The sequence below is a fragment of the Haliaeetus leucocephalus genome, unplaced genomic scaffold, assembly GCF_000737465.1.
Source record: "Haliaeetus leucocephalus isolate CR32 unplaced genomic scaffold, Haliaeetus_leucocephalus-4.0 Scaffold1, whole genome shotgun sequence".
Lineage (NCBI taxonomy): Eukaryota > Metazoa > Chordata > Aves > Accipitriformes > Accipitridae > Haliaeetus > Haliaeetus leucocephalus.
In genome coordinates, this window is record NW_010972437.1 from 18,503,504 (window position 1) to 18,530,373 (window position 26,870).

The window sequence follows — 26,870 nt, forward strand, 5'->3', positions numbered from 1 at the left end:
GGAGGGAGACAGGCTTGTGCTCAGTGGCCCTGCTTCTGCCAACAAGAGCAACCTCTGCCCTGAAAGATGATGCTGCTGCTCATGCCTACACATACTCAAACCCCTCGCAGGTTCCCTGGAAGTGGGGGGGTATTTTTACATAGAACTAGTGAAGCAATAATCCGTTCCAAACTACGATTTTTAAACTGATGCATAGCACAGGTAGGCTCCGATTTGAGATTTAACAGGTACCACCAGCAGCTCAGGTTCCTATTGCAAATGGCAGAGCTCTGCTACATCAGGATAAGCAGTGAACACCTCCATCCCGCACCTGAAATTGTCTGAGCAAAACAAAACACCGAGCTCAGCCGCTGCCCATCTGAGCCAATATCACTGAAGTGAAGGCTCCTGAGCTCTTCCCAATACCCTTGTGCAGGGACCACGTTGAGGTTATGGCTGCAGAGGATCACGCAGTCCTCCGCTTCCGAGATTTCTTCCTGCAAGGAATGCGAACCACTTGGAAACACTAGCAGCTTTCCCACACAGATGCAGGGAGGGAAGCTGAGACACCAGGCAACCACAGCCTCTCAGAAAAGAATTCATGATGAAAAATGATGGCTTTCCCTCCCAGCGGGGGTAACCTTAAACTGGGAGAGACTCTAGACCCACATTCTGCACCGCAGCCACTTGCTCCAAGCAGAGATCTCGGAGCACGGAGGCTTGCCGGATCAGGACTGTACCTACACATTAGGACTCTTTCTAAAGCATGTCAGTCAATGAAGAGACTCAGCAGGAGCCTAGCTGGGCTGGTGGATAAAAGGGAGGGGGCAGGGGAAAACTGTGACAAATTGAAAATTCAACATGGATTGCGTAACTGCATGAATAATTCCTTTCAAGCCAAAAAGGATTCCTGCAAAAGAGGTAGCTTGCTGCAGTCCCTCAGCTCCACTTAATGAAAGAACCCCCAGTCAGTTGGGTGGTTTTGTGTTTTGTTTTTTTCTTTGTTTGTTTTGTCCCCCCCCCCAAAAAAAAATGCTTATAACCCTGTTGCAAGCTGTAAGATGCAACTGATCTTCCATCAGCAGAGAAGAGCTGGGGGACCCAACCAAACAGATAACACTGGAAACAGATTTCCCTACCCTGGCTGGACGAGAAATTTGCTTGAAATGGCAAAGATGCTCATTCCCTTTTGCTAAAGGCAATTTTTCATTAATGAAGACCATGTAAGAGATATTCATAGGAGAGGAGGGGGCAAGATCTGCTGACAAATACTTTCTCTACAACACCAAGATTTATTAAAGCATGGGATCACCTCCCAGCAGGAAAGAGGAATTGACGAAATGAAGGAGGGAAGGCTGGAAAAGCAGGAGGAAAAAAAAAAAGTCCCAACAGTAAGATCTACTCAAGTTACCGAGTGGCATGCCCAGAAGCGGGGAAGCCCCATCTCTCAAGCTATAGGATGCAAACCTGGAACCACCCAGCATGAGGAAGGGCCCCCCGCATTTCCTGGCTGCCACAGCAGCATTAGGCTCTTTCCATATGCAAAATCTAAACCTGCAAGAACCTCTTCTGGCCACACCACCCCAAGAAATACCAGTCTCACTGTATTCCCATACAACCCTAAAAGCAGCCAAACTAACCCAGACCAAAGGCCCATTTTTGCCCTGCATCCTGTCTCCTACCAGGGCCAACTGAGATGCACAGGAGGGTGTCCATACGCTGCAGGACCAGCAGCCACTCCAAACCCCTGGGGCTGACAGTAACCTCTCAGCAACAGCCAAAATGACCCTTCCTCAAAAGCAGCAGTCCCCAAAAGGGGAGATGGGGATGTCCAAAGCATTTCACCTGGTGAGAATAGGAAACTGGGAGGTGGAAGAAGGGAGTAGAGGCCATCCCTGAACTAAGGGGAGACCTTATCGCTCTCTACAACTACCTGAAAGGAGGTTGTAGTGAGGTGGGTGTTAATCTCCTCGCCCAAGTAACAAGCGATAGGACAAGAGGAGACAGCCTCAAGTTGCACCAGGGGAGGTTTAGATGGGATATTAGGAAAAATTTCTTCACTGAAAGCATTATCAAGCATTGGAACAGGCTGCCCAGGGAAGTAGTGGAGTCACCATTCTTGGAGGTATTTAAAGGATGTGGCACTTACTTAGGGACATGGTTTAGTGGTGGACTTGGCAGCATTAGGTTTACAGTTGAACTCAATGATCTTAAGGGTCTTTTCCAACCTAAATGATTCCATGATTTTGGTGCAGAAAGTGCACTGTTTCCCAAAGGGAGAGCCAGCCATCCCAGGCGCAGCGCTACCCCATGAGTGCATCTTGGGCGCTAGCACCCACATAGATGCCCTGATGTCTAATATGGTAGCTGAAGCCACACTACAGCCTTCCTCTCCAAGCAGGCACCTAGCAGGGCCTTTCCTTCTCTAGCCGGTCAGTGATTTTCACCAAACTTTCAGGAAGGAAATCATCAGACAGACCTCTGCACCACCCGACCTGCAGGGAGTTGGTCAATGGATCCAAAAACTAGTGGGAAAGGGAAAACCTTTATAGAAATCAGGCTAAAATGCATTCTCTCCAGTGGGATCTTTAGGAGCCAAGCCCACTGGCTTTGGAGCTTTCTCCTTAAATTCCACATCATATTTTACACTGTTTGCCTAAAACCAGATCCCCAACTCCCTGCCAAGCCATCCCAATCCATCGGCTTCAAGGCCAGGACTACAACCCACTCCACAAGTTCCTCCTCCCCTCTCCAGGGCAGCCCCAGCTTCTCCTCCTCTTCCCTGAAGACCATCCCCACAACTGCTTATTCACCGTTTTCCACCTCTACCTCAGTTCCCCTTCCTCCCTCTTCTTGCTTCCCATGGGAACATGATGAGCCCTAACTGCCCTCCCAGCCAAATCCAGATGCCATTTTGTTCAGGAAAGCCTGGGTGTCTATCATGAGCTCCAGGACCAGGCATGAAGACCAGAGAAAGGGACAGGATGGGAGGTTGGGTGGTTTGGAGGCTGCTGCTCATTGGGAGGGTGGGAGAGCACCGATCCCTTTCTCCCTGCTTGTGTCCCTATTTGGGAGTAGGGATGTGTGAAAGGGGTTCAGGACTGCCTCCTCCCCTAGGCCCTTGGTCGGAAGAAGCAATTTTGCAGCTCAGCGCTTCACATCTGCTCAGGATGGCTCTGAGCACCCACATCGCTACCAGGAGATGCTGCTCCATGTGCTCCCAACAGAACCCCAGCCAGGACGGCGCTCACGTGGCAGAACAAAGCCTCGCCATCCTTCTGTCTGGCTCGGCTGGGGCACAAGCTGCAAAACCCACAGGCTGAGCCCCAGCTCAGGAGTAGCTGTGCTGCACAAGCGCTGACTCAGGTGTGAGCAACACCAGCACAAGGGCATTGCCTGCCCTTGCCATCCAGCGCCCAGACAGCCCGCAGCTTCAGCCCAGAACACGCTCTGCCCCAGTGAATCACGCACCGACCCTGGCAAGTCCTTTCAAGACCCATCAGTCACCAGAGGGGGGAAAAAAAATTACATGCACACGAAGTAATTAGAGGTGTAACCCTCTCCCCTCCCTCTGTGCAGGCTTAATACTCCCTTTGTCCGGGCATGTTTCCCTCGCTAAGTCGTGCCTCAGGACAGCTTTCTTGACAGAAAACAAAGGTTAATTAATAAAAAAAAAGAAAAAACACAAAGAGAAACCCCTCATTAAAATGGCCACCCTCTCAGCACAGCTCTCTATCCAGACTGGTCCTTCCTGGCAACAGAGCACTGACCCATGGCTGTGACCCCTACAAAAAAAGCCAAATTACACACAGCCAACTCAGGGCCCTCTCCAGCAACAGAGGGGTGGGAAACCAGCCAGCAGAGTGGAGACACAGCAAGGTGCAAACCTGATAGTTATCCACCTCGCTCACTGAAATCCTAGCCTCACTGACCATTTGTCTCCAGTTAAATTAAAGCCTTCCCCGGTAGCTTGGTGGCACACCTCCTGTGACCTACTGTAGCTCTGCTACCCCCCTGCACCAACAGCTCTTGGGAATACATTACAGAGGATGGGATATCAACTATCAACGATGCTCTGCTCCCATCCCTCCTCACCTAAGCAGCTGAAACCACAGCAAACCTCACCTCCAATTTACCACCTGCATTATCAAATGCTTCACCTCCACAATGGAAGTCTCACATTACAGCACAGATACAAGCAACGCAGGTAAAAGTCTGCTTCAAACCTGCACTCTGCAAGTGCAAAAACATCTCTCCCACATACTTATCCAATTTACCTTGCACACACATGAGCACTTCTGATCCTGTTAGCTAGAGACAGGTGGTGAAAGCACACACGCACGTGCATGCTCACCAGCCAGCTCAGTAAGTCTAATTAGACAGTCTTCCACAGGGAATTTTGAAATGCATATCCAGCAATTGCTGTGCACTGCTCTTTCCTCAACCCTCTGGATGTGTGAGCATGATTACTCACCACGTGAAAAATAAAAACTAATATGAAACTTAAGGGAGCTGCCATACTTGCACATCAACAGAGGCGCACTGTAATTTAATCAGAGTCTTCATACTTAGAGACAAATATGGTCACAGCAATACAGGGAAAGAAGAACACCGAAGCCTCAAATTTGGATCCAAACGTCTCCAAGAAACTGACAATCCAGGAACAGCGGAAGTTTTCCCCAGTAACTTTATAAAAAATTTACCCTGTTGACATTCTGGTGTGTAAGGTGTGGAGTCAACACACATGTGCACAAGATCACCAGCACCATGAAAACTGCTAAGCCAAAGTACAAGGGACTGAATTTTGAGGGACTCAAGTAAAATGAAAAAACCTCTCCATGAGCTTCTGGTATAGGAAAATTGTGGCTTCAGACTGATAGACCATGTATAGGATATATGAGGGCTAGGCATTGAAGAGGAGGGTCTAAGGCATTCCCCAGTGTTCTCCATCCCCAGCTCCGCCAATGTTGCCAGCCAGGGGCAGTTAATGTCGGCTCCAGGGACATTCCCTGTGCTCAGGACAGATGTCCTTTACAACTTTCGCTTCACTGCATCAATTCATCACACAACAAAATCCCTCAACTGGCTTGTTTACACAGGAGAAGCTTAAACTCAATTCACTTTCACAGTAGAGTAGCTAAACTGTGTTAAACATGCCAACTTAATACAGAGCATCCATCCTTTGAGCTTGCCTTCTTATTTGCAGGGAGAATTCTGCTTACTTTGAACAAAGAGCATTTCAATTCTCAGTAAGTGTATTGCATTAAACCTTCTATAGATAAACTAATCCAGACTATATACACATCATTAATTCCTGAGAGTCCCTGGGCATCCAGACTCAGCAGCCTCCCATCATGCCTAATCCAGTAGATCCCAGATGGGTTTGGTAAACTCCGAGTTTCCTTGCTGATCTGAAAACACCCCAGCAGGTTTGACCAGGAGATGCCAAGAGCATTGCTCCACTGCAGCCGCCTATGGAGGGTACTCAGGAGAGAAAATAAGCATCTCTTCTGGAGTCCATCATTTCTCTAAGCTATGTTCTTTGTTAGGGTGATTGGTCATCTAGAACTGCTCTACTGAAAGCAAAGAAATGGTGTCCATTCAAACCATTTACACACATGTAAAATATTAAAAATATATTTCTTTTGCATTGCAGGGGTCATAGTCTGGTCTCTCCATGGTCAAATCTGAACAACCAAACCCAGGTTCAGACTTCAGACACAGAGCTGTTACACACCTCTGATCCCAGCAGCAATAGGAACTAGTTTCACCTTCAGACCTACCTCCTTTCAGGTGAGTTTTACAAATGCTTTTAACACATAGGGGTCACAAACAACTTTAAACTGATATGAACCACTGGAAGTTGAAGAGCATTTGGCGTTTCAAACCCCACCACACAGTATGGAGCCCTTCACTTGGCCAAGCCATATTCCACTCCTGATAAGGGCAATGCTGAGCTTCTCAGAACAGTTTTGCATCAGTACAAGGTCCTGGATCAGAGGCTACAGACCTCAACTGCTGTTCCTCCTTGAAAGAAGTTGAAAAACTTGCCCTTGCTGTATCTTGAGTGCTCTGCCTCCAGCTGTCCATTCCCTGGTGGCTTTGGATGAAGACAACCCACAAACTCAGCACCCCCAGACTGCATCACCTGGCTGCCCAGTGAGCAACACTGGGGAAAAACCTCTTATGATAGTGTGTAGAGCCAAGACAGGCTCCAGTCCTCCTCTCCAAAACCTTGCACAGGACCAGCCTCGTGAGCAGGGGACAGTCACAGCATGGCCACGCTCAAAGAGCAGCTATGTTTGATGGCAACCACAGAGCCATCAGCCTTGGAAGCCCACAGGGCCAGCACAGCCCTTCTGCCACAGTGCAATGGGATTGTCCCAAATCCAGCCATATTGATGCACAGAGACATCTGAGTGCACGCAGGGGTATAAGCAGCTGTGTGTCTGTCTGGGCATGTGACACTGGTAATTTCATGGCAGACACCCTGAAAACAGGAACACAGATATGACAGACACAAAAGCCACATACCACAACTGTGTAACAAAAAAAGCTTCCCTAATCCTTCTCAGATATACTTTGGGTCAAATATTGCTGCAGGCAAGGATGATGGAAAGGCTCCCACTGACCTTCTGGGAGTTGGATATGATCTTCATGTAGATGCACTCACATAGGGCACAGACGGTTAAGTGTAAGGATGGTATGTTCGGTGAATTTGCAAGCTTGGCAAGTGAAGCCAAAGGGTTTGCAATTTCCACAAATCAAGCTGCTCCTAGTTTTTTTCACCCTTGCTCTTTCGGGTCTTACAGACAAAAAAAAGAAAAGAAAACAGATACACACAAAAAGCTCCTACATTAAAGTAGGAAAAATCATGGAATACAATGGAATAAAACAACTGTCAGTCATTCATATGGATGACATATCCATAGCATTTACCTCTGTTTTTCTTGCTGGCTAGGTATCTAACTTCTGTTCCTGATGTTGACAGTGAGAAGTGCAAGTCCTAAAATATGCAGGATGACATGTATCCAGCTAGGGTTAGTGCACATGGCTGCACTGAGCTGTTCAAATTTTATGATTATTCCAATGATACAATTTTGTCATAGACACTACAGTTTCAATTTAAAAGATATCACAAATTAACTGTGAACTACAGCATATAAAGCTAGAGAATAGCTAGCTGTCAAAACAAGACAAAAAAACCCAAAAATGCTTTCACCAATAAGACCTTTCAGGAGAAAAATCAACATTTCAGCAAAGTGATACAGCCAGTAAGTGATGGAAGGCAACTGTACTTAAAAATTGTAGTAGATTGTAGCAAAGACTTTAAATAAAAATAGAACCTGTAAGAATTGAGACACAATGCAACCAAACAGCTTAGCTGTATTACAGAGCTGGCTTTGCTCTGTAAAAGTGTTGTTTCAGCAAGAAAACTAAAAGAAAAGACAAGACATTTATTCCAACTACTGGAAAATACAGATGTTAGTCGTAGATTATATCCTGTTAAAAACAAAAGCTATGGGAGGGGAAAACTTTTTTAAAGTATTGAAGTCACAACAGCTTTTTCACAGAGACAGAGAGAAGCAACTTGCATATAAATAAGTGTCCAAAATAGGTCAGCACTCTTTTCTTGGCCACTAAAGTTTGATACTTTTCACTCGAGGTTAGCCTGGACGGCAGTGGCACACATGCTGCAGGGACGGAGGCTGAGCCCATGGGCAGCTCCTAGCTTGGTGTGAGCCCCAGCACCCCAAGCACAGCCCCACGGCGATGGGTCAGGGCTCACACGGCGAGCATCACCAGGCACTCTTAAGGCAACAGCCACACACTTTGCAGCGGTACCCGTGTTTCCCCTGATTATACGGGTTTCCAATACAACCTCAGTCCTTTTCCAGGAGGGTTTTGAAATGCTGTGTGTCCGCAGCCAGTTTTGAGCTTATCAAGCAAGGAGCATAAGAGACAGGGAGGTTTCCACAGCCCCTGCCAAGCTCCATGCATTTCCACCAGCTCCGTGCATTCAGCCCTGAGCATCCCAGCCACAGCCTGGCAGGGAGCAGCTCTTTGTGCCAGGGCAGGATTGGACCCTGCACAATCCAGCTACTGTGGGCAAAGCCACTACCTCCCTGCCAGAGGTTACAACCCCTTAAACCAAAGCAGAGAGCAGCTTTAGACCCCAAAATCAGGCCATGAGATGCAGAGCATGCACCTCAGCTGCTCTGCCGCTGCTTCCATGGGAGAGGCTGGTGGGAGCGGTAACATCAGGCTGCAGGAGAGTCACAGGTTTTCTCTTTTCTTTTTTTTAAAGGAAAAAAGTGAACAAGTTATTTCTATAGTACTGAGAGGCAAGCCTGCCAGTCCAGCCTCGGCAGCATTCCTGCCTAGCTTGGATTGTTTACCACCAATAAAAAGCCTATTAGTTGCACAATGCGCCTGTTAAAAATAACTCAAAAAAAATCATCACTGGCAAATTAGTAAGACATCAGGACGCGCAGACACCTCAGCGTGGTGTTATGGAAACCACAGAGGAGTCAGACTTCCCTCAGGAGCTTTTCCCAAGGAAGATGAGACCTAAGAGGTCTCTCCCTTTGAGTGGGCCCAGCTAATTTGAAGGGCTCGGGACCAAAATACAGCAGTCACCCAGCCAAGCAGCCCAGGGTTTCCGATCAAGTGACTTCCAGAGAACATAAACTTGCCAGGCTCAGATGCCACCGGTTTGTGCTAATGAGAGCACAAGGTCCCACTCGCACAGGGGGCAGCCAGCGGAGGAGGGTGCAATGCTCTGGGGCTTCCCCAAAACTTCACGCCCCTGCCCAGGGTCTGATACAGCAGCAGCAACAGGTGCTGACTCAGCACTCACCCCCTCCCTGGCCACCCAAGGACCCTGCTTTAAAAGCATCACTGGTATAAAACCAAAAGGAGGCACGGGGTGAATCATAAGCTGCCCTCCTTTAGGGACTGGTCACTTCTCACCAGACACCTGTGGGCATTGCTGGCACAAGGAGAAAGGCCTACATTTTCCCTGTATATTTTAACATAACTGCTGTAAAAAAAAAAAAAAAAATAGCCAGCTCCCAGCTCATTCCCTGAGCAAACGAAACACAAAACTTAGCCTTGCCAGCTGCCATGCACACCATCACTCTCCAGCTAAGTAGCCCACAGCGGCACAACTCAGACCTTGCAGACAGGGCTTAGAGTGCCTTTTCTGATCACTGCCCCCCAAATTTGTGCAATTCAGAGGTCACTCCAAAGCTGATCCCGGGGTTCACATAGGCAGTGGAAATAGCGGAGACACTGTCCCACAACCCTCCTTGAGCCCTCAGACTCAAGGACACAAGGGGAGAGAGAGAGTGAGTTCAGGAAGGCGCTGCCCAGTGGGTTGCAGACAGAAGAGCTGAGGGCTTTTACAATACTGTCCCTCTTAGCAAACCCCTCTGGAGACTGAGCAGCCCTGGAAGCGGCTCTAAACTCAAGAACCATGTTGCTTTTCCTCTTGAGCCCAGCTGACTTACACGGAGGCTGCCCCAGCCGAAGAGCCCAAATCCCTAGCATTGCTGCCAATCCCTCCATTAACTAGTGAAGGAAAACCTGAAGATACCACTTGGCATGGATGCAACCTGATTTTATTCACTGTCTCTCCCCACAACAGTGGGGTGCCTGTGACTCCTCTGCAATTAGGGTGTTTCTGCCTTTCCTCCATGTGAGCACCCACAACCCCTTCTGTGAGCCCAGCCACTCCTCTCCGCAGCCCCTCAAGAGGAAGCTCCTTTGGGAACGTGGCAAGCAGAGATACACATTGAGGACACTGCATTTGTGAAATAGGATGAGGATCCCCTTCTGCTCACAAGGTGGTAAGAGGGCACTTCAAAATCAGCTGCGAATATCCAAGGTGGTGATTTAGACTGACCTTTTCACAGGACAGAACTTTCTCTTCCCATGCCCACATTGGAGAGCAAATGTGTTTTTCAGACATGCACTCAATCCTCCAGATTTGTAAGAATGAAAATGGGGTGACATGCGCAGATGAGCAAGCACCGGGCTAAAGCCTGGCTGAAAATATAATCTCTGGATATAAGAAATAAAAACATGTATCAGCACAGAAGGTCCACGGTATCTGCATTACTACTGTTACTAAGAATTCTCCTACAGAGCCTTCAGCACTGAAAATTCCCAAGCAAGACCCAAATGCCATGTCAGAAACACCCACCATCCTCAGACTGGAGGAAAACAGTTGGGTAAACCGCTCTTAACAGACTCACACCCAGAGAAAGAAGAGCTCCTCTCAGCCTCAGAAGGAAGACTTTGGAAGACACTGAGGAAGACTTTGGCCTCTTAAGGTCCCTACCAGATCTGTTTTCTAACAAACCGTGAAGGAGCTTCTTCAAAGCCACCAAACCGCAGTGTGCTTCAAACACCTCACAGGGGTGGAGGTGGATGTGGCTACATCACAACAAGCCGCAGCAGAGCTTTGCTGGACCACTCTCCGCATGGAGACCTCATCGGCCACGGCTCGTGCTGGCGTGCCATCACCGCCAGCCCCCCCAGAGTTACGTATTCCCGCAATATTTTAACTAAATAGCTTATGTCGGGGTTTCTTGAGATGCTAACTCCATCCTGGGGGTGCTTAAAATCAGACCCAAACCAAGCTGGCCAGTGACCCGCTCCACGCTCATCCCTGCTGCATCCAACGTATCCAAAACAATTTCGGGGCAGCGGGCAGGAGGGGCAACTCCGCTCCAGCAGATTTCACGCCAGATAGAGTATCGCGTCGCCTGCGCCGCTGTAACGTGACGCCGTCAAGGTACTGTCAGCCCTGCCGCGGCAAGGCAGCGCGCCAGCACAAACACCGTGTCGGGTGCTCCGGCTCGTTCGACAGCAACGCAACCGTATCCCCGGGCCGGATCCAGACCGCGGCCTGCCAGCCGAGCCGGACACGCGCATCTCCGGTGCCGACGGCCATGGAAACCGAGCTTCGGTTTGCCATCGTCAAGCCGTTTTTGGGTGCGGGGCTGCCCTCTGAGCTGGCGCAGGGGAGGTGGAGGTGCAAGCCCTGGGAGTTTGCAATAAAGGAGATCTGTGTGGCTGGCGAGTGCGAGGTCTCCTGGGAACGGCCCTTTTACTGGGTTCCAGATGCTGTGGAGTGATTGCTTATATGAAGGCGGGGGAGGCCTCTTTACTGTTTCTCATTTCCTCCTTTTTTGCTCCCCCCCCCCCCCCCCGTTCCCTGGTTTTGTTCAGAAGCACAAGAGAGTCATTCATCATTTTTCTTCCAGCACAAGGAGCGCTCTCACCTCCCCCTCACCCCTAAATCCCTCCCCACCAGAAAAGGGCACACGTTCGGCAGCCAAAAAGGCTCGCAGCGGGGAAGGCAAAGCTCCCCGGCTCCCGCAAACAGCTCCGGCACAAAGGGCCACATTCTCAGCTGGGTTCAGTGGGTGCCAGCCCCCAAAGGGTGAAGGCCAAAACTCAACAACAGCAGAAATGCTAAGTCAGAAAACGGATATCGGCGACGGAGGAAAGCAATTTGCACCGGTTTGAATTACGGGGGATGCAAAGCAGAGAGGAATTTGCATGCTGAGGAGACAGACAGCGCCTCAGGTAACTGGAAAAAAAGAGCTGAGAGATAAGGTCTGCTTCCTTCTCAGCCCACATGTCCTGATGGTCACTCGACTCGCTGAAACCTGGGAAAACTTTCCTTGCGGAGTTGCCCCTCCGCTCTCTGGAAACTGGATGGGCACCAGCCCAAGTGCAGTCCAGGCGCTGGATTTGCACTGCTCTACGTGACAGCAAGCCACCAGCCCCAGCTTTGGGATGGGCTTCCAGGAAAGCCCCGTTCAGCTTGCAGGAGAGGGGAAAAGGGGTGGCTACAGATTGCAGACATTTAACCCATCTGGAGGGTCAACGACAACCCCAGGAAAACCTCATTGTAAGGCTGTGCTCCAACACCTCCAAGGGCCACTTGGGTTCACAGTCACACTGCGCTTTCCATAACTTCTTGACGGCCTTCTCCTTGCCCCATCTTGGAGGGTGAGAACCAGGACTAAAGCATCTCAGTACAGCTGTAACAGAGAAGAGAAGCTCTCTCCAAATGCCCTTGAGAAAGAGTGACTAGGAAAACTCTAGATGGGTTCAAATTCTTGCGCACGTTTTTATAAAGCAACTGTTCGTTTGTGTGAAAACCAGGACTGTGCAAACACCTGGGGTCTGTTTGGGGCCTTTTGGTTTGGTTGATGACCTGGACAAAAGGAAACAAAACTGGACATATAGAAAATGTTCCATGTTTTGGGTTTGTTTGGGTTTAATCACAGCAATAACAGCAACCAAGTCAAAAAGGTCTGCTTATGGTCAAACCCAAGGCTTCCTTTTGGTGCTTTTAGAAGGAAAGGAAATAGAAGACTGTGGTCAGTACTGGGGCCAGTGGGGTGGAGTGGAGCCTGTGTACCAGCAGCTCCACCGAAGAGGTGGCACAATTTCAGCAAGAACTGGAAAAGCAATGAAAACACAAGCCACCAAGAGCCTGGCCATTTGGGACTAAACTCTTCCACACCCACTGAGCCAGAGATCCTGGGGTTCTGCTGCTGCTGCTCAGGAGGCTCACCAAGCCAAGCAGGATCACTGCGCTCCTCCAGGCTCTCCCCCAAACACCACTAGCTGCTTAGGTGAGCCGAAATGTCATCATTTGGAAAGACCCAAGTGTTACAATATGGGAGCCCAGACAGCCTGTGTTCACATCTCAGGCAAAGGAAGAGTTTGGGGCCACTTTTCACACACCCTGGCTGACTGGGTAAACTGGTGGCATGCTCTTCGGGGCCACTTTTGAGAGTCTGGCTGTTCATTCCCTTTGCTTTCTTCAACATGCTCAAATGGAAAACTTTTTGTGCTGCTGGCCTCCCTCAACATCTTTGCAAGCTTCTTTCGAGGTTCCTTTGTGCTCCCAAGGAGAAACGCTAATATGTCAAAGTTATCTGAATAAAACCTGATATTTTGCTCTTTTTTCTTTTAATTTTTTTTTTAATGGTTTGGCAGCCAAACCAAAATGATCAGCCCCAAGCAGGAACCAACATGTGGACTTCATCGTACTCCAAACCCAGAGCGTGTCACCTCCACAGCTCCCAGACGTGCTCACGCAGAGCTCTGCGCCTGACCCTCCCACCCCAGCGGGATAGCCCCTGACAGCTCCTCTCTCTGGAGCAACAGCAGGTTTCAGCAGGTCTTCACCGAGCCAGACCCATCAAAATGAGCCTGCTAGCACCCCGATGAAAATATGCAAAGTAAATCTGAGAGCAGGCATGGGGAGAGAAGGTGAGGCTGGCAGAAATGCAACAAGAGAAAACAAGAGGAAGAAAGAGAGCGCAGCACTTTTATAGCAGGAAAAAAATAAACCTGTTGACCAAAAAAACGCAATGGGAAAAATGTACAGGGCTCTAGGGAAAAAACCCAGCAGCAAAGGAAGGTGGCAAGAGAGGCTGGGATGAACACCCTGGCCTGAATGCACATGGTCAGTATTGGTATAATAGTGCATATTTTCTTCTCACCACCAAGGAGATCCCAGAGGGCCCCCAAAAGCCTTTTGCAAATCAGGACCAAGCTGCTCCTGGGTGCAGCAGCTGCTGGATCATCCCTTACCCGTTGGGCTCTTATCCCACAAAAGTCCAGGCTTCTGCTATTGGAAAGAATATTAAAATAAACAAATCGCCAGGGGATTTTGCATTGGAGCCTTTTCAGTGTTTTCCTCACCCTGGCATCTTTAAACTAGGCAACATGCGGCACCATCATGGTTTCTGTAGCGCTCATCACTGGAGCAACTAGCAGGCTGTTCAGTGCAAGAAACTTGCTCTCTTGAGATACAATCCCATCACTGGGTCTCCCAGGACCAAAGGATAAGTATCCCCAAGAACAACACCCCCAGCAGTACCTGCCTCAGCTTCCTTGAATTCCAGGTGGGGATTCCACAGCGCAGCAGAGGCCAAAGGCAGGTGCCCACAGCCCATCTGTGCCTGGGGGCAGCAGAACCACAGTCGGGAAGGATGAGATTAATTACATGAGTAACAAAAAGCCGGATGCCAGCCCCCACCTCACGCAGCTCAGACGGCAGCACAGGGGATGCGGGAGGGAAGTGAGCAGCTCAAAACCCAGACAGGCTCCCAAATGAGGCCAGTCTTACCCTATTCCAGCTACAGACCTGCATCTTGGCCTTCACAAGGGCCAGGAAAAGTCCTGCACATTTTCTTTAGAAAGGAGCACAACAGTGAAAAGCCCCCAGTAGGAGAGTTTTCCTTTCAGCCTGACCTGGACCGTCCTGTGTATCCGCCACAAGGGCACGGCCGCCGGGAGCCAGCTCACCCGCTCAGGGAGGAGAAAAGGGAAGTTAATTTTCGCAGCCAAAAGAAAATAGGGAGTTCTTTTCAGATGGCAGGAATGTAACCGTGACGTTTAGTCACTTGCTATTTCTGCTTCCTGGGTATGTCTCTCTACAGGAAAGCCCCTGGATAGAAGTCTCTACAGGCAGCATTGCAACATGTGTTTGCCCAAACTTTGGTGTCTAAACCCACTGAGGTCCCCGCACCAGCTCCTCGGGGAGCTGCGCGGTGTTCGGGGAGGTTCAGTCTTGCCCGCTCTGTGCCTTGGCTGCCTTAAAACAGATGCATGTGTCTAGCTGGAAAAAGAGCAAACCTGCAACCCTGGCCTAAGGCCGCCCAGGGTCTGACTCACCAGCTGAAAAGGGCAAAGCCCCGCTCTCCTTGCGGCACGCAAGCCAGGGCACGACGGCAGCACTGCACTGCACGAGCCCCTGCGCTGCACCAGGCCGGGTGCGGAGCAGACGGAAACCGTTGCTGCGCTTCCAGCTCTGAAACGCAGCCGTTCACCGCCGTCACGACGGGGAAATCGCACGTGCTCCACATTGAGCTGCAACGGCGAGTGACCCTACCTCGTGGCATTGCTCCTGCGGCGAAGATAGCAGCCCTAGCCAAACTCCCCAGCTCCATCACGGGGACGGTCCCAGTCCCTGCCAGGCTGTGGCTACGTGCCCTCCGGGCACCACGCATGCTTCCCCGGCTGGGGAGAGAAGAGAGCAACCTGTCTCGGGGTTACTCGGGTACAGGGCAGACTGCACGCCTTGCACAACAAGCCACAGGTGCCGGCATCAGGCAGTCAGCTCAGCTCAGGTCATGCCACTGACACTGCTCAGCCTGCGATTTCAGGGATTTCCAAAGCACAGCCCAGTCTGCCAGCTGCTCACAGAGGCACCTTCTTCGTTGTGTCACTGCACTAATTGCAGCCTTGCACTGCAGACCCTTTCTGCCGCATAGCCTGAAGTCCCACCCATTCACAGCTCGCTCTTGGACAAAATTTGGGGAATTTCACCCATTAAAAATTTTCTTAAAACTGATGGGAGTCCACTGCTTCAAGAGAAGAGCTGCAAAAGCTCTTCTGAGAAACTACAGAGTTTCTCAGGATGTAATTCGTATGGCAGTGAGCAGTCCACAGTGGGTTGTAAACACTCCCACAGGAGCATTCACACACTTAACACTGAGCTCAATGTCAGTCTTGAACATGGGTAATAATGATGGGAGACAAGCAAGACGCATAATTTAACTGCCAAAAATGCAGCTTCATCACAGGACGCCATGGAGGGGATATGCATTCAGTTGACTATCCCCACATAGGCAGGGAAAATAAAAGAGAAGAACTGGGGAAAAAAAAACCCAGCAAAAACAAACACAGTCTTGGTTAAATATTTATAAGGCCCTGCTGCATTTCAATTGCAAGCAGTTTTTTAGATCAGCTGGGACATTTCAGCTCTGCTAGGGCAGATGAGTTCCAGGGGACAGGACACTGCCGACAACCGCAACCTGAAGGCTGAACTCTGCTAGCACATAACTCGGGGGAAAAAACAGACCTGGGCAAGGTTGTGCTTCCACTGGGCACAGTGCAAGTGACAGGACGGCCCTTCTCACCACGGCTGCTGCTCCCGGACACACGAGGCAGCAGGTGGAACAGGTAGCAAACTGTATTTGTAAGAGCAACCCCAAATTGGCCTTGTACATGGAGATCTTCCTATCCTGAAGCCTCAAGACACTGCAGTGATGTACACAGACAAGGGTTTGCTTGCCTCCCCCAGCACCTGAATCCTGATAGAAGTCAGGTGGGCAGCTCACACAACGAAGAAGGTACCTCTGTGAGCAGCTGGCAGACCGGGCTGCGCTTTGGAAATCCCTGAAATCGCAGGCTGAGTGGTGTCGGCAGTGTGATGGGTTTCCATAGCACTGTTCCCACATCACAAGGCTCACTCCATACTCTTTTCATAAAGTCCCAATTTGTGCACCACTGGGTACCACCTAAGGCAGGATTATGGGCTTGATGGACCTTTGGTCAGGTTGGTCCACTGCCCAGTCATATCTGCACTGCCCAAGCACTTTCAGCATGGTCTGAATTTGCAAACATCGGTTTCAGCATGTGCAGGACCAGCCTAATGGCCAGGGGTTAAGGTAACAAATCCTTGAAACCAGCCTGATAAAAAGAATAAACAGAAAAATGGAGGAAAGCAATGACTGAAATCAATAACAAACATTACTAGAAAGACAGAAGCCTTCCAACTGTCTGAGAGTAGAAGAATCTATGTCTGCATTATCATTTTTTACCCTTTTTTACCAGGCACATTTTGTTAATGCTGAAAATTTTGTGTTTCAGCCCTTTGTCAGCTCAGCTGGCCTTAGTCCCTATAGGATGAGGGTCACAGTTCCCAAGAGGGCTGAGCACCAAGCAAACCATGCTTTGTGCAGTGGGACCTGAAGGAAGTTTACCACCTCCCTAGCCAGCTTTCCCATGTTGAACTCACTTCGTCCAAAACAAGGGAAAAAAAATGCAAACAAGTCAAGTCCTAGTTCACAAAGGTGGCATTGAGCAGAAAGGAGAGGTTAGACTCAAAAGGAGAACCCCCTGTCCAAACACAAGTATCTGAAGCAATATTTGTAAAGCAAACACTGGAACGACCGGCAAGCGGTGTAAATTTTGCACACCTGCCCCTTACCTGCAGGCAAATCTCAAGACAACATCAGCTTCTAAAAAGGGATTTAAATAAAAGCACACTGAGTCCATGGACAACCTTTGTTTAAAAGCCACGTGAGAGGTGATAAGTTTCTATAGGCTGACTCCCCACAAATGTAAGCAAGGGAAAGTTATCAGCTCTGGGCTCCCAAAGTATTTACTCAATCAGTCATTCTGACTACTCTCAAGCAGGCCTTTCCAAAGTCCCATGCTGTCATTTTTATGGCATACCCTTGACCAAAACTCAAATGCAGAGCACCCTTTCCCAAGGGTATTTCCAAGCACTTTACTACCAGAGAAGCAAACAGTGTCCTTGCAAGGGAGGAACAGTGCTGTGGAATCCCATCCTGTGGGGAGGGGAGGCTGAAGGTGTGCAGCCTCCACTGTGCAACATCCGAGAGTCAGATCTGAACGCTGCATCGAGCTGAAACTGTGGGAGTAATTAAGAAGCCTAGATGAATGGCTTAAGCTGAGCAAGGGCCAAGAAGCTGAGAGAAGACGTGGAGCAGGCTGGGGCGTTTTAGTGGCTGCAGTTGATCTAAAACTTGGGTTTATATCTCATCTGGCCAAAAGCCACAGGTTGGGAAGCACGTCTGGTGGAGGATGTCGGTATACTCTGTGTGTTTCCTCACAAAGGCTTGGGATACCAGTTCTTATTTTTAGTACTATTTTTATTTCTTCATGTAATGAGTTCAGTGTTTCAGGCAGCCCTGGGGGAGCAGGAAGGACATGTCCTGTAATAAAACTAATTAATTCATGTGGAATTTCTAGCCATTATTGTGAAAGTGGCCAAATTCCTCACTCCTGAAAAGCTGCCAAAATGGCCATTAATCTGGCTGTGGTCACGAGCAGGATTCCTGTGGCCTCCTGCAACACCCGACTGGCCCCCGGGACAGAGACTGCAGAAACCAAAGTGGATGTTGTTATTTCCTCACATCAACTCCCACAGCCAGAGTTTTACTAAACAAGACAGTTGCCTCAGAGGGCTCCATGCCAAATTCCTCCCATTGCCCCCAGACCAAGCATGCCCTAGTCATGTGCACAGAGGTCCGGACCTTCCTAGACCTCCAAAATCAGCCCAAATCAGGCATTTTGGCATTATTCAAAGCTCTGTGGACCAACCGTTTCCACCTGCCCAGCCTCGGACATGCTCTCAGTGACAGGTGCCCTGAAGGGAGCAGGGTACTGAGTTTGTCCGGGAGACGTCAGAAGTTGTATTCCCACCACCCAGCTGGGTGCGTTAGGAAGCTTTTCAGGTCCCATCTGCAGGCAGTCGGAAGCCAGGCTCCTCCACAGAGGAATTCCAGGCAAGAATCTCATCAAACGAAATCCCTCAATAATGCACAAGAATTAATGGAATCTGTGTCACTCCCTGTAAGCTGGGGGTGACAGTAGGGCCTGGCAGGAAAAAAAAGCATGGAATAAACTTATTTTAGTCACCAAAATCAACAACAACAAAATGACTCAGAATACCCACAGGGAGCTGACCTGTTGTGTAAGAAAGCACCATTTTACCAGAGTCTCATTTTTCTCTCCCAATTCTGGACTGCTTTTCAAATTCCGTGATGGATTAGAGGGTTAGCCTTGAAATAGTACCTCTAGTGCTGTCCCACCATCCAGTCCCAGGAATGGCAATATTCCCTGAACACCACTAGAAATCCAGACCTTCTGCCCCAAATGTCCTGTGTAATGGACTATCTGTGACAACCTGGATTTCTAACAGCCTAAACGAAATCGTCCCGAGCTCCCCTACCATGGCCAACCATTGCTTTAGACCTCCTCATCCCAGTTTCCATCATGGCAGATGATTTACCCGTCCATTCACACCACAGTCAGATCAAGATGGTGCAGCAGTGATTTCCCTGCCTTTATATCAATCTGGTTCATATGATGTTCAGAATAAGGAAAAATGCCCTCTACACATCAGGGGTTGTATCAATCTCATGCCCATTGGTTAGTGGTGGGCACTATGCCAGAAAAAGAACAGCTGTTGGAGCCCAGCAGTGCAGAGAGAAAGAAGGTTCCAGCACAGGAACATTGTCCTTGACCAGCTGGACTAGAAGATGCCTTTTCAGAGCCTGGGATGGAGCCCAGAGCAGTTCTTCCAACCTTCAGAACGCAGTGGTAAGAAGTTGGTGATGGTAAGGTAAGTTGTTATAGTGTTATCACTCAGCATTTTCCTCACACTGGTTCAGCTGCAAACCTAGAAGAGCAAAGCAGCTACCGTGTGGGGGGTGGATGGCAGCACCCCTGACAAGTGTCCCCAGGAAGCAAGACATAAGTCACCAATATAACTGGAATTTCTCTTTAGCACGGGCACTGCAGGGTGAGCGAGGAGGACCAGGAGGAACAAAAAACAGCCACAGAAAGCCCCATGGCTGTTGGGTTAGCCTCACCGCGAACAGACACGCGGTGGTGGCCAACCACTCCGACCCTACAGCCTCCACGCCAAACTCTCCAAGCGGCCAGGACCCAGAGGACACAAACCAGGCACCCCGGGGAGCCCCTCGGCCAGCCACCTTGGATTATCCACAGCCTCGGTAGCTACACATCCCTGCCGGGGATACGGGGCAGAGCCCCAGAACCAGCTCTGGGCTCCAACGGCGGGGGAGGATGGAGCCCCACGCCGGCCACCCTTCCCGCTCCTCCTCCTCATGCCATTCCTCTTCGCTAAACCTGAGTTCCTCTCCCCATTTCTGCTTGCTTTTGAAGTGCCAGATGAAACAGCACCAGATGGAGGCGAGCCGCTCGCCCGCTGAAAGCAACAGGAGACGAGCGTTTCCACATGGGTTGTGTGGGAGGGCTGCCATCGCGCCGGTCGCAAACCCTGCATCTCCCCCCGGCTCAGCTTGCAGCCGAATGGCGCGCCGAGCACCGCAGACAAAACCTCCTGGTTTCAAACAGAAAATGACCCCCGAGCAACTTTCTAGATACAAAAAAAGGTCAGATCCTGGCCAGTTTCACTGCTTCTGCTCTTCTGCCTTCACTGGGGCCGCTCAGGATCTGTCCTGCTCCCCTCGAGAGCAAAACTTGGGACTTCTAAAATACAGGGCACTCCCTACCCTACAGGAGACAGGTCACATTGGGGGACACGGACCTGATCTTTGGAGGTACCAAAAAGGTCTTGGAAGACACCCAGAACGATAAAAACACCTTCAACAACTCACTGTACCCACCAGTCCTCCCAGACTGAACAGCAAGCACTCCTGAGATGTGGACATCAGGTGCCCACCCTTTTCTAGTTTTAAAACAGCAAGAGGAAAACATGGGAAGGTTATCAGACAACCTCCTCACCAAGACAAGTCCATTAGCGTGGACTCAGTCTTCTACAACTAAAGAGCTGAGAACAGACCACCCTGGCTGAAGTCTGAAAAGCAAGATTTTACGGGGAAATCCTGCTGTGGTCTCAGCAAAAATTCTGGGCAAAGCTTCAAGAATTTTCCCGACATTATAGGACTACAGGATCTCCCATAGATGATGCCATGCAAGTGACTGCAACGGCATGTCACTGTTGTAGGCAACCTGCAACACCTGGCTGCAAGGATAAGCTGCAAGGAGGCACAAAAACTCCTCTCTAAAATTGCCTCCAGCCAGTAAGGTGTTGGAAATGTTATTAATTTCAAGGGCAGAGCATTAGAAATCCCCTCGTCCCACCTGAGCTGGTTTATCTGCAGAAAATTGTAAGGAAAAGCAGGGATTTCAACACGGTCCAATTCCCACCAGTGCTTTGTGTCACTCTCAATTACAGTCCAGAATGAAATACCAAGAAATCGTTCCTCGCGGCCGGCAGAATTAATGGGATCTTTGACTACAGAGAGCACCAGGCAGTGAACTTGTTCCCTTACCAGCCAAGAGGCACAGTGCAGCTTTCTTCAGAATAAAAGCTGCAATGTCAAAGGATAGTTTAAGGCTTATAAAAGTGACCTGATGTTTCCCAGTATTCCAGGCCGTAAGAAAGGCACATGATTACTGACCCTTTCCTTTTTAAAACAATTTATTCCTACCATAAGCTCATGCAGCAAGAGACTTTATCTTCCCACTGGTATCCAGCTAAATTACGTGTGAGGTAAAACACTGAACAGAAGACAATCAATAATGCAGTTAGAACAAGCTGCTGGGCTGCAGCAAAGCTCCGATAACTGTGCAGCAACCCCTTTCTCTTAAGCCTTTGCCTAAGATAGCCACCACATCACGTTCGCTTGTAATTAGATGTCAACGCGCACATTTAATGAGGTCACGCTTCGCCAGTTCGTGAATGAGAAACACCTCGCAGCTTGCTGGCAGTGACTGCTGAAAGTAGGCAAAGATGTTTCAGTCAGACTCGGTCTGCTGAAGGTAGTTTGTCTTTGTGGAAATAAGACTGGATCTGCGATCTGCTAAACTGGCAGAAAACTCATCCTTCCAGAAAAGTGAAGATTTGGTTGGGTTAACTCCCTATCATGGCCCACCCGTGGTCCAGACAAAGACCAAGACCCGTACGACGGAGCACAAGGATGTGCACCGGGACAGGGAGGGAGTGGGGCACGACTGGCACGAGCTCAGCTCAGCAGGGATGAAAGGCAGCCAAGAATCATCTGCACAACATTAGGACCCCCAGCGAGGATTTTTCCTTCTCTCCCAAGTCCACGCCAGGAGCACGCACCGTGGTTAGCCTCCAAATCCCACAGCACACTCAACACCCATGAGGCAGCATGTTGTTGCACAGCACACAGCAAAAGGACACGTAACCCAACTCCCTCTCCCAGGCAGACATGGGGCACTAACGCAGCTTTCTCCACAAGGCTAATGCCATCAGGTAAAGCCTCACTCTTCCACTGAGGACAAACCTGCCTCTTCTGGCAGGTGCAAACAGTTAGCAAGGACAAATTGGGAAGCCAAGCCCAATGTGTTCAGTATGTGCTGCTAAAGGACACCCTCAAAAGCTGTCACGCACGCACTGATTCAGGCAGCACCTCCCCAAGGAAGAGCCAGGACTGAAGATGGGCGGAAGCACATGCAATGGCAATGGCTTTACATCCCTCTGATATGGAAAGGGTCTCCTAAGCAGCCACTGGATCGAACCTATGTATTTCACCCTGATTCAAGGAAAGAAACCAGGAATTCTTACAACTGGAAACTCAGTACACCACCAAGCTCAGCCCTCCTCCTGTAACAGAAATGCTTTAAAAGCGTATTTACATGTTACCTTGGCCTTCCTCTTACTCCGTCTGCCTAGAGCAAAAGATCACCCCTGAAGGAATCAGAGCCCCAGCAGGGAAGGCAGATGTGGCCATGCTCAGAAAGCTGGAATTGCCCAATCCAAGCAGAAATGCAAAAAATCCACCAGGGAAACTGCTGTTCCTCCTACCTCCTTAGTGCTGAACACGGAACTAGGAAAAGCAGGTACAGGAGTGCTGCTGGCCACTGGGATGAAACCCTGCCTTCACAAATCCAGATAAACTAGCCCCAGCTAATACTGCAGCCAGGTCTAGTACAGAGTCATACACAAACACACCTCTCACATTCCAGTTTTCACTGTTTTGCCTCCCGAATTGTTTATCTCGGCTCAATTCCTGGATGTGGATAAAACAAACGACATGGACTTTCTCACAGACGGGGCTTCTTGCCGTTCCCTTGACAAATACCATGCTCAGCGAGTATGAGCCTGAAACCCAGAGGAAAGGAAACAACTGCAAAGGGCAAGAAGGAAACGGATCATTTGCCAAGGGACAGCATGAAAACACATTTCTCCTTTGGGCCAAAGCCTTGAAATCTTCCCAGCCTTCCCCCTCCCTCCAAATCACCGTTTTCGCACCACCATCAACCCCACCACAGCAAACTCTAGTGGGACTGGGGCAGGGGGTAGCATTATTTTCAAGGTGTTATTTATTGTCTTAATACTTAAAGATGAGAGCCAGCCCAGGGCCCGACCAGGTTAGCTCTTGACCAGACACAGCTGCCATGAAGGAGCTTGGAGACCTGGTCCACCTACTGGCAAAGCCCCAGAGGCAGCGAGGACAGATGAATTGTGGAGGTTTTTTTCATTCACCTATCATCCTTAGAGCTGTTATTAATTGCATTTCACTTGCAATAATTTCTTCCAAGGAGCTCTGCAGACGTTCGGTTTATCCTGGGCAGAGCCACTGTAGTGGCTGTGGGTGTATTAACACACTCCTGTGGATTTGGTTCTTGCAGTTGGCTTCTCTGGTGTCTAGTAATGTCCAGGCTTGCATAAGCCAAGCTGAACGCCTGGTTGCAGCACTCTTAACTAACCTCTCTCTTGCTCATGTGTTTCTGCCTCAAAAGGTGTCTAGCACAGGACAAGGGGTGCACTCATAGCCTGGCTCTCCTCTACCCCTCGCCCACTTTTTAGCAGCACAGTGCCTTCAGGACATCCACTGCTGCGTTAGATCTGGCCAACTTGACTGACAGGGTCAGAAGTGGTGGGGGCAGAAGGACAGATACACACATTCACATGCAGATCATGATGGATGCTTCATTTCCTTATAAAAGCAGAAGTCTTCCTGGCAATTCAGTGGACGTGAAAAATGCACTCGTAGCATTACTGGCGTGGTTTTCAAGTTACTGTTAAAATTCCACTTATATTATGCTACCTCCAACCTCACAGTCTTCTGTGTTTTGGAGCAATATATTAAACTGTCTTTTAGCAGCTGCCTGCCAAGGGGAAATGGAGGTTTTGACATTTGACCCATAAGGAAGGATGTGTGGCATTTGGGGCTACCCAAATAAGGATTTTAGTTGGATGCTAAAACAAGCTGCGTTTTTAACAGTTAACTATTTTGATGCTGTTTTTGTATCATGGGAGTTCAAAGTGGAGTCCCTGACCAGGTGAAGGAGGCAACCCCAGCCCTGCCAGTTCAAGTTTGCCTGAGGCCACATTCTTTTCTCAGCTCTCTTTCCATTTGGAAAGGTTACTTCGCACTGGCATGGACTAAAAAAAACACATTTGTTTTAATAAAGAAGTGAGATTCCAAAGCAGGACTCAATAGCCAGCAGTGGGTTCTGAGGCAGATCCCCCTGAATTAGTACAAATATCCCAACAACAAAATAAAACAATACTACAAACCCAACTGAACTGCACTGGCAAAGCGAAAAAAGATTCCCTTAACTGGTCAGCTTTGAACAGTGACTCAAGAACCTTTTTTTCAGAGTGGAACAAGTTTTATTCCTAGGACCTTGTCTCCATTAGGAGAAAATGGCTGTTCTTCAGCTATTCTCATAACTTGGGCAAGATAATTTAGGACATTTGCTGACATCGCTAAGATCTGTCCTGCTCCACCTCCTAGGACAAGTTCCCCCCTTGAAGCAGCACTGGCACCCTGCTGCACCTTGAGCCACTTCAGGTCATTGATGTGACGGAAAACCACTGACATTGTTTTCTGGGGCTGACTTTCTGCAGGATTAGCTCCTGAACCAGCCTGCTCTGACACAAGGTGAGAGCCAAACCCAGCAGAAGGAAGGGAGAAGGACACTGCAGCTGAGAGCCGGACAAGACCACGCAAGCCCCCCGATTCCAGTTCGTGATGGCCAAAGCAGAAGGCAGCATCCCCACCCTCCGGCTGAGACTGGAGAGGTTGAGAGACCCCAATGGTACCTGAAATGCCTCTCAAAGCATGTTATGTCTCCAGGACCCATTTGGTCCCGGGCCACCCTAGACCCTCTTGGAGAGAAGGTGGCTATCGGGGACTGGGACATTATCTGCCAGGACACAGAGTGCTAACGGGATGTACAGACAGCCCTCACTCTGCTCCCTGTGTCCTGGTGGCCCTCAGGCACACATCATTTAGTCCACCTGCAAAACAGCATGCCGATCTCACTGAGGTGCTGAAAGAATAAACACACTCGAGACTGGCATGAACTCTCTGAGCTTTGCGCACACAACAACAGCCCTCTGTCCCCAGTTCAGGCGGTGCCAGTCAGCAGTACGTGAAGTTTGTTACGCGATGACCTGAAATACACTGTAGAAGAGTGTGGTCCAGCGGCGTCGGAACTATTTCAGAGGCCCTGATCCCTGGAGGTGCTGAGCCACCGTCTCACTCCCACCACTGGTGGGAGTTCGTGCACTCGCCTCCCTGGGGGGGGTAGGCGTTCTCAGCCTGATTTCCACAGACTGCTGCTATTTTGTTCCAACATTCCCAACATCTTCAAAATACCCAAAGCCTCTTGTGCAATGAGCAACATCCCCTGCTTCCTAGCTACATGGTGGTTTATGTTACTTTCCGCCTACAATCATTTCAGGATTGGCTTTACAGACCTAAGTGGAAGACTAAACAATGCTGGAGCCACAGCAGGACAATTTGCAGAGTTTTATTCCTTGTTTCATTTGGGCAATCCTTCTGCCTCTCATCAGGGACAAAAAAACTTGCCAACCTCTTAATTTAGGAATAGCATGAGCTCTGCATTCCAGTCCTGAATCAGCCAAAGGAGCCTTTTCAAGCTGGAAAGGGGAAAAAGGGCAAATACCTTTAAGCACATTAAAAAAAAAAAAAAGCCTGAACACCTGCCTTTTGCAGGCAAAAACCTGCTCTCAGGGCACTTTTGAAACTAGCTTGACATCAGCATTTGAAAGCAAATTCCAATCCCTGCTCTTTTGGGTGCCAGACTGCTTTCCCTGTCACTGCTTTAAACGAAAAGTAAACTCTCCCTCCTATATGTTCTGCAGGCACGCTGCAGATGGAAGCGACGATGTGAGTCTGAACAGAAGAGTATCAAATGAAGCTGGCAGATTCGGGTTTTGGTTTTGTTGTGGGTTTGGTTGTTTTGTGGTTTTTTTTTTTTTCTAATGGCTACAACAACCTGTTAAAAGTTTTGTAATCTGAAGACAGCAAACCCTTTTCTGGATGTCCAAGCTCCTCTGCCAAGACATGAATTTTCCAGCTGCATGTTTCACATCACACTGGTTAAGGATGTGCCAGTATTTTTATTATTCACCCCCTATGGACAATACAGAGCACCACATACATTAAAGTGTTCTTGAACTGTGCTATTTATGTGTGTGTGTATTACACACAGAGACAGGCTCAAATAAATCACATTCATTGTAAAGGAATAAAGGTAATAAAATCAAGCAAAATACCCAGTGAAGTAACATAATTCTGAAATAAAGTTCATAAAAGCAAAAAAAGCAGCATTAACTCAGAAAATCACCTCTCAACCCATCACTGCAATGCTCTCCACCCCCCCTCAACTTCTTGTAAAAGCATAAGCCTGGAAGGCAGCGCCAGATTCCTGAAATCTAAATGCCCTTGGCTTCTTCTGGAGAGTGTAAAATTCACTCCCTTGATGCTCATATTCTGTAGTCGAGCAAGATTTCACATCAACGTGTTCTCCAGACTCCCGGCTCTCCACAGCCCTTCGCAGCTGGGCAAAGGAGGGGGGACAGGAGTGGGGACAGGCGTGGGGACCGCAGCAGTCGCAGCCTGGGTGCACAGAAGCAGCAGCTTGCAACGTGCAAAGTTTTCCCCGCTGCTGGATTTTCTTCACTCCCCTCTCTCCATCTCTTCCCCTCGAGCAGAGCTGCATGCGCAGGTACCCAGAGAAGCGTGCCCAGGTACCCGGCTGTGCTCCCATCATCCCGGGGAGCGAAGCCGAGAGGTATAGCCCGGTTCAGAGCGCTTTTAAATAAAGCCTCAGCAAGAGGGAAGGGAGGGAATTCAAAATCGTGCTGCTGAACTAGTTATGCAAACAGGGTCAGAGCCCCAGTTGTAGACATGGGAGCAAAACTAGCAAGGAGGCAGAAGTCAAGAGGGGGTGATTTCAAAGGAGACAGCGCTGGTTTCTACTCCCAGACCTGATTCGGCAATTTTCAACATCCCACGGAAAGGGAAAGAGCTTGCGGCCGA